Below are 8,625 nucleotides of genomic sequence, written 5' to 3'. Positions count from 1 at the left end.
TACCACCAGAGCTACCAATTGAGGGGTGAAAGCATATTTGTTGAACTTCTTGTGACAAAAGTTCCTCATGTATGATAATTCAAAATGTTCCCTTTTTGTTTCTTGTAAGCAGATAATATTGCAGCTTGCATTCTTCCACTCTTTGTTTGATATCATCCCACCTTTCTTGAGAATTAATCCCTCTAATATTCCAGCTTAGTATATTCCATGAGATACTCATTTAATAAACTCCTCTCGTGATATATAAACAAACCAAGTGGCAACGATAACTAACCACTCATAAACCAAATTATTCCCAGATAAAACCCCTTTCAAGTAATAGTCCTTCACAGCAAGACAGACTGCCAAGATCATGATACCAACACAGATCATAAATGCTGCACATATATGCCTCCTCATACACCAAAAATCACCAATACTGATATGACAATAACAGTAGCAACTCATAACGATAATGATAATAGCCATGGTATAGATATCCATTATTACAGGACCATAATGAGTACCCTTACTGTCACCACATAAGTGTTTAAAAACACCATCAAATGTGACAAAAGTATTGTCACAAATTACAAAAGTATTGTCCTCCATTAATGAAGAACAGCTGAAGCATGAAAGTAAACTAGGGATAACTAGGTTGTATAACAGACAACCCAACTGATCAGGAATAAGGTAGCAATACATTTAGCCACTTTTGTCAAGGAGCTTTTCATCAGTCACCTCACTAGGAGGGATCCGGCACTCGTTCCACCGCAATGTTCTCGAACCAACTTGATTGGTAGTTACTGGGGGGCAGTCCTATCAATAATGTCCACATCAAATTCAGTATTAAGATTTTTCTTAGCAACCTTAGTAGTTGCCTTTTTCTTCTCTTTTTCTTTTCCCTTGCCTTTTCCTTGTCTAGCTTCATTCTGCTGCTCTTTCTCAAGCTCCCTTGCCATTGCTGCATCTGCAGCTTTCTTTGTCCTTGTAACCAGCAGAGATAACAGCAATTCTTCTACTGCGCCTGACTTCCTTGACATCCACAGGGGCTTGCTCATTTTTCCTCTTGCCAACAGGTGTCTCCATAACAGTGGTGTTGGTCTCATGCACTGCATCAGACATAGCCACATCAGGGATTTCTTCAGTGGAAAGAAACTGTGAAGGATGAACTGCAACAGCATTGTCTTGATTATCATAGATCTCAGATATGATGACAGAGGACTCATTTGCAGGTGCCTGCTGTGCAGTGAACACTGTGACAACACATTTTCTTTCTGAATATTCTTCAGCAGTAACATCAATCATCTGGATTCTAGCTCCTGTAACATTTTCATTACCCAATTTGCCCAAAGCATCTCGGGAAAGCACCGAGGACATCCGTTAGCATGTCTGTGATATGCTGCCGTAGCATCAATCGCCTCCACAAGCAGGCTCAATATCCCGGTTATGACTGTTTTGACTGTTTTGCACAGAGGCTTGGGGAGGGGTATGCACCATGGGCTCCCCATCAGCCAGCGAGCACTGGAGCAAGCATTACCATCATGTGCAACATTTCCTTGGTTTGGTGCAACATTATCCTCGCATCTCATTGTTTGCATTGTTGTCATGGACCGGATCATCCCAAATACCACCAAAGGGAATGTTTGGTAGTGGATGAGGGTTTCCTCCATCGTGTGGCGAGGATCTTCATCACCACCAAGTCCTCCAATGAGCTTGGCTTGCAGAATATAATTGACCATAGTCCAAGAGTGACCATGGCCCTCATCACTAGTATTCTGACATAACACCAGACTGATAGGGACCTCCAGGAGATCAGGAACTCTAACCTTAACTAGGATTCTAGCTCTGTTTGATCCATCACGATTCCAGACCAAAAATTTACCAAATTCACTAACAGATTCCTTAATCTTTTCAACATGCCATGCCTCTTGGGGGTAGTTAACCATCATAAGCCAAACATCATGTGTGAAAGTGCAATTTCTATGGTTCAGACCACGATCCTGGGGAATAACCCTTAAGATACTATCACCAATGAAGAAAGGACTACGATCTATCGCAGCATCTCTAGAGCAAGTGTCAGAGAACTGAACTAATGCCGCACCCATAGCTGACCTTGTCATCTGACGGACGTGGTAACCCTGATTGTTGAGGAAGCCACGGATGAGAGCAAGCATCTCCGAGTGAACCGCGCGAGGTCGGATTCGGGCTCGAGGACGACGATTGCCCAGTCGTCGCAGTTGAGCAGAGGTGTGTTGGTGAAGACGTGAAAAGCCTTGCGTCGACGATGGACACAATGCGGCACAATGTCCGCGCCAGGAGGGAGATGAGGGTGAGGGTCACAGGGGTAGTTCGCCATCAGGCCACCGTCGTCAGGACGGAGGCAACAAGCAGGTGGGGGTGGCGGCGGTGGTGGCGGTGGTGGCGGTGCGAGCGGATGCAAAAGGGTTGGGAGGCGGAGCGGCGAGAGGAAGGGCAGGGGATGAATGTGTCTCTATCCCAGGTGGTTTAGATTTAATGCGAAAAATCAGTGTTTTTCCTTTTTTCCGTAGGCAGTTTTTTTTTGATATGCCCATAATTGTAACAACCTCGGCATCTCACCTGGGATTTGCAAGCGGGCCGTAAGTGGAAAGGGTCCAAGCATCTCGAGCAGCCCAAAAGTGGAGGAGGGGAGGGGGGAGGGAACTGGGCCGATGAATGGACAAGTGATGGGGTGGGCTGCGGATGCCGAAAGGGCTGGGGTGGAGGGGATGGCGTTGGCGAGACGTGAGATGGGCTAGGAGATGCGGAGTCATGCCGATTCAAAAAAATAGGTGAGCGGGAATCCAGCGCGTGATCCGAGGATCGTGGATCTTGGCATGGACGAGCAACAACGTCGACGAAAGAGCGATGAGATCTAATCGGCACAGAATTTGCACCGGTGAGAGGATTTCGACGAGAAACCAACTGCCACTCCATGGATTGCTCAGATAACCATGAACTGTTCAAAACGCCAATTAGGTCCGCCAGATCCCCAAAGGTGGAAAAAGCATGCGAAAGATGGGCATGTAAATGAATGGAGACGATAGATGAAAAAACCAATAGCCTTGGAGTTCACCGTGAATCTGAAAACTCTGTCTCTCAAGTATGTGATCCGGAGGCTAGCTCCCAGGGATCCAAGGCAAGATTGGAGGGCAACCTCAATGAGCGGCAGATCTAAACGAAAGGTGGCCCTCCCAAAGGATACCACCAGATGAAAACCATCAACAGAGGTAGGATGGATCGGGGTAGAAAAGATGGAGAAGATCTTACGTGAGAGATTGGTTCCATGGGTGAAGTCCAACGAGGAGGAGAGACCTTGAGGATCCATCCTTGCATCACCTTAGTGGAAGAGGCCATTGATGGTCGTGGAGGTGGTCGCCGTGGGAGTCGCCTGGGAGGTGGAGGTGGAGGTGGGAGCCATTGGGGTATCACACCCTCTTCTCTAGCTTTAATGAGAGCATTTGTAATATGTTTTGTAAAGGCCAAGTTTATAGCACTAGCATTAGGACTTCTAGCAAGTTTTTGCAAGAACTCAATAACTTCAGAGATATGACAATTATCAAAATCAAAACCATTATGATCTAAAGCAATGGGATCATTGTCCCCAATACTCTGAAAAATTTCAGCACTTTTATCACAAACAGTTTCAGCAGTTTCAGGCAATTTTGCATGCTTTGTATTAGAAGTAGAATTATGGGCAACACCAATTATTTTACCATTTATAGTAGGAGGTTTAGCAACATGTGAAGCATCAACATTACTAGTGGTGGTAATAGTCCAAACTTTAGCTACATTATTCTCTTTAGCTAGTTTTTCTTCTCTTTCCCACCTAGCATGCAATTCAGCCATCATTCTAATATTGTCATTAATTCGAATTTGGATAGCGTTTGATGTAGCAAATGACTTAATATCTTTAGTTTCATTAGGCATAACTTTCAGTTTTAAAAGATCAACATCAGCTGACAAGACTATCAACCTTAGAAGCAAGAACATCAATTTTACCAAGCTTTTCCTCAACAGATTTGTTAAAAGCAGTTTGTGTACTAATAAATTCTTTAAGCATGACTTCAAGACCAGAGGGTACACTCCTACTATTGTTGTAAGAATTACCATAACCATTACCATTATTAGAAGGATATGGCCTATAGTTGTTACCAAAATTATTCCTATAAGCATTGTTGTTGAAATTATTACTTTTAATGAAGTTCACATCAACATGCTCTTCTTGAGCAACCAATGAAGCTAAAGGAACATTATTAGGATCAACATTAGATATACCATTAACAAGCATAGACATAATAACATCAATCTTATCACTCAAGGAGGAGGTTTCTTCAACAGAATTTACCTTCTTACCTTGAGGAGTCCTTTCAGTGTGCCATTCAGAGTAATTGATCATCATATCATCAAGAAGCTTTGTTGCGGCACCCAAAGTGATGGACATAAAAGTACCTCCAGCAGCTGAATCCAATAGGTTCCTCAAAGAAAAATTTAATCCTGCACAAAAGGTTTGGATGATCATCCAAGTAGTCAGTCCATGGGTAGGGCAATTCTTTACCAAAGATTTCATTCTTTCCCATGCTTGGGCAACATGTTCATTATCCAATTGCTTAAAATTCATAATGCTACTTCTCAAAGATATAATTTTAGCAGGAGGATAATATCTTCCAATGAAAGCATCTTTACATTTATTCCATGAATCAATACTACTCTTAGGCAAAGATAGCAACCAATCCTTAGCTCTTCCTCTTAAGGAGAAAGGAAACAATTTTAGTTTTATAATGTCCCCATCTACATCCTTATACTTTTGCATTTCACAAAGTTCAACAAAATTATTAAGATGGGCAGCAGCATCATCAGTACTAACACCAGAAAATTGCTCTCTCATAACAAGATTTAGTAAAGCAGGTTTAATTTCATAAAATTTTGTTGTAGTGGCAGGTGGAGCAATAGGAGTGCATATAAAATCATTATTATTTGTGATAGTGAAGTCACACAACTTAGTGTTCTCAGGAGTACTCATTTTAACAATAATAAAAATAAGTAAAGCAAACTAAATTAAGTAAAGTAAAACAAGTAACTAATTTTTTGTGTTTTTGATATAAAGAAAGCAAACAAGACAGAAAATAAAATAAAGTAAAGCAAGACAATAAACAAAGTAAAGAGATTGGATGTGAGAGACACCCCTTGCAGCGTGTCTAGATCTCCCCGGCAACGGTGCCAGAAAAAGAGTTGCTTGTGACGGTAAAGCACATGTCCGTTGGGAACCCCAAGAGGAAGGTGTGATGCGTACAACAACAAGTTTTCCCGCAGTAAGAAACCAAGGTTATCGAACCCGTAGGAGATGAAGGCCACGTGAAGGTTGTTGGTGAAGGAGTGTAGTGCGGCGCAACACCAGGGATTCCGGCGCCAACGTGGAACCTGCACAACACAATCAAAATACTTTGCCCCAACTTAACAGTGAGGTCGTCAATCTCACCGGCTTGCTGTAAACAAAGGATTAAACGTATGGTGTGAAGAATGATGTTTGTTTGCAAAGAACAGCAGAGAACAGTGATTGCAGTAGATTGTATTTCAAATGTAAAAGAATGGACCGGGGTCCACAATTCACTAGTGGTGTCTCTCCAATAAGATAAATAGCATGTTGGGTGAACAAATTACAGTTGGGCAATTGACAGATAGAGAGGGCATAACAATGCACATACATAGCATGATGACTACTATGAGATTTACTTAGGGCATTACGACAAAGAACATAGACCGCTATCCAGCATGCATCTATGCCTAAAAAGTCCACCTTCGGGTTAGCATCCGCACCCCTTCCAGTATTAAGTTGCAAACAACAGACAATTGCATTAATTATTGTGCGTAATGTAAACAATACAAATATCCTTAGACAAAGCATTGATGTTATATCCCTAGTGGCAACAGCACATCCACAACCTTATGGGTTGTTGTCACTCCCCCAGATTCAATGGAGACATGAACCCACTATCGAGCAAAAATACTCCCTCTTGGAGTTACAAGTATCAACTTGGCCATAGCCTCTACTAGCAACGGAGAGCATGCAAGATCATAAAGAACACATATATGATAGATCAATAATCAACTTGACATAGTATTCCATATTCATCGGATCCCAACAAACACAACATGTAGCATTACAAATAGATGATCTTGATCATGATAGGCAGCTCACAAGATCTAAACATGATAGCACAAGAGGAGAAGACAACCATCTAGCTACTGCTATGGACCCATAGTCCAAGGATGAACTACTCACGCATCGGTCCGGAGGCGGGCATGGTGATGTAGAGCCCTCCGGTGATGATTCCCCTCTCCGGCGAGGTGCTGAGGCGATCTTCGAGAACCTCCCGAGATGAGGTTGACGGCGGCGGCGTCTCGGTATGTTTTCTCGTATCGTGGCTCTCGGTACTAGGGTTTTCGCGACGGAGAGATTATATAGGCGAAGGGGCAGAGTCGGGGGACGCTCGAGGGGCCCACCTCATAAGGCAGCGCGGCCAGGGGTGGGGCCGCGCCCCCTAGGGTGTGGCCGCCTTGTCGCCCCTCTTCGTCTCCTCTTCGGACTTCTGGAAGGCTCCGTGGAAAACAAGACCGTGGGCTTTTGTTTCGTCCAATTCTGAGAATATTTCCTGTGTAGGATTTCTGAAACCAAAAACAGCGAGAAAACGAGAAGCTGGCGCTTCGGCATCTTGTTAATAGGTTAGTGCCGGAAAATGCATCAAAATGATATAAAGTGTATATAAAACATGTGAATATTGTCATAAAACTAGGATGGGACATAAGAAATTATAGATACGTTTGAGACGTATCAGCCACCTGTCGCCAAATTTGCCGCGTCGCTTCGTGTGCTATAAAGCGCCGCGTGCGCGCGCAACCACACGTCGCCGTCGCCTCCGCTCATTCGTCGCCGGGATGCCGCTGCGCCGTCACAGCTCGTCCGGCTTCCGTGGAGTCCGAGCGCGTCTGAACGGTAGGTTCTACGCCGAGATACGCGCCGGTGGCTTCCGGCTCACCCTCGGCACGTACAACACCCTGGAGCTGGCGGCGCACGCTTCTGACGCGGCCGCATGGCGATTTTGGCGGCCACGGCGCGACATGAACTTCCCAGACGTCGAATCGCTAGAGGAGGCGGAGTTCCTCCCGCCGACGCCGTGCCTCGTCGACGACGAGGACCGTCGCCGCCACCGCCAGGTGCAGCGCCGGATCTCCATCGCCAAGCACGACGAGGAGTTGATGCGCCAGTGGAGGGCGCAGTTCCCCAACGATGTCGACAACACCGACGCGTTCTTCGCTGACCTCCGGGCACATCGTAGGTCCAACAGGCGCCACCGCCGGGCCGTCGCCAAGTTCGATCTCGACAACCGAAATACAACTTGGGCCGACAACGACCCTCGGTGGGACGACATTTGGACCGAGACAACCTCCGACGACGAGTAGATCGACTAGACTAGTTGTTTATCTATTTTAATTTTTTTTCAATAAAGTCGTTGTGGCAGACGCTGATGATGAGAAAAGTTTCCCGCCACGACGGCGCATGGGAGGAAAAGGGCAGGAAACAATGGGCAGGAATTAAAAAATTATTACGATTGAACTGGAATTAAAGTACAGAGCTCAACTGAAAATTAAGATACATGGCCAGATTCGACCGTTCGAGTCATTCAGTCATACTCGTGCCTAGCCCTATAGTAGTCGCCACTGTAGTCGTCGTAGTCGCCGTCATCATCGTCGCTGGCATCGGGGTCGCGGTAGTCGAAGCTTGGCGGGAGAGCACGCGTGGGCTGGGACTGAGGGTAGCGCAGACGGGGGCCACGGTAGGCCATGACGCCCTGGAGAGTCCGGCCGCGCCACCACAGCCGACGGCTGGCCTCGTTGAAGTTCGAAGGAGGCGGGCCGCCCTCCTCGTGCCTGGCAAGCGCCCTCTCACGCCGATTGATGAAGAAGCTTTCCCAAGTCGGGTTGTAGTCGGGATGCCATCGGGGATTCCTCCGGCTGATCCGGCGTGAGCTCGAAGTAGTAGTGGTTCGTGATGGCCATCTCGCGCGCCACACCTAGAGGGACAGGAGGGACCGGTACGCCTCCGACGCTCGGCAACCGGCCGGTCGGGACGCGGTAGCCCGACGGGCGAGGGTAGTTCGAGGCGCAAAGCGCCTCCGCCTCCCGGAGGGTTAGATATACGATGGAAGCCATGGGACAGAGTGATGTGGTTTGCAGATATGAGTCTAGATGTGATATGTAAATGGAGGCCAAGCCTACATATATATAGTGAAAAAATGGCGGGAGGATGGAGGCGGGAAGCAGTGGAAAGCGCGGGAAGAAAAATAGGCGGGAACGCAGTGGCGCCGGAAACTTATCTGGTTTCTGCATTATCTGGGGAGGATTAGTCAGGCAAACATTAGTCCCAGCTGGTGGGTACAACCGGGACTAAAGATCCTTTTTTTGTCATCTAACAAAACTGTCGGTGGGATAAGGACGTGTGGGTAACCTTTAGTCCCGGTGCGGTGGGTACAACGGGACTAAAGATCCTTTTTGTCATCTAACAAAGCGCTCGGTGGGATAAGGACGTGTGGGTAACCTTTAGTCCCGGCTGGTGGGTGCCACCGG

Source organism: Lolium rigidum, chromosome 7 (assembly GCF_022539505.1).
Source record: "Lolium rigidum isolate FL_2022 chromosome 7, APGP_CSIRO_Lrig_0.1, whole genome shotgun sequence".
NCBI lineage: Eukaryota > Viridiplantae > Streptophyta > Magnoliopsida > Poales > Poaceae > Lolium > Lolium rigidum.
This window is presented reverse-complemented; position numbering follows the sequence as displayed.